Below are 565 nucleotides of genomic sequence, written 5' to 3'. Positions count from 1 at the left end.
TTTGCCTCTGGCCACAAAAGAGGAAAAGAAGACCTCTTCCAAGCAATTTGCCTTAAAATAGGTGGGAACATTCCATTTTCAAGCATTCTAATTAACACAGGCTATAGGGGAACACCTAACCTGCATTCGAGAATATGCAGTATCTGTTTTAGCTTTTATAATTTGCTGACAATTAGATTTTCTATGTAACATAATCAAGTATCCTACACCCAGGTAGAACCTGGAGACAACCGTAAACTTTAGTGACTGTAGAATATTACAGGCCACAGTAAAAATTCGGAGAACAGGGAAGGCCTCAAAAAAAGTTTGTCAAAGTTCTTAAGGACCAATGAGAACCGCGAGGAGTGATCTTGCCCAAGTGCAAGGACCTGCCTAACGTTTTGGGCTAGAAAGAGAAAAGGAAAAATTTCAGAATATATAATAATATGGTAATTGCCTTATAGATGCTGTAAAAACATAGCAACATTTTTAGTCTTCAAACAATCCTTCAGTTTACCCTTAGGCTCAGTGAAAACCCTGGACAGGCTGTAAGATGAGTGACAAATTTGTAAGGTCTTAGGTCCCA

The sequence above is a fragment of the Rattus rattus genome, chromosome 2 (assembly GCF_011064425.1).
Source record: "Rattus rattus isolate New Zealand chromosome 2, Rrattus_CSIRO_v1, whole genome shotgun sequence".
In the NCBI taxonomy this organism is placed as follows: Eukaryota; Metazoa; Chordata; class Mammalia; order Rodentia; family Muridae; genus Rattus; species Rattus rattus.
The sequence above is the reverse complement of the archived record's forward strand: the minus strand, read 5'-3'. Positions refer to the sequence as shown.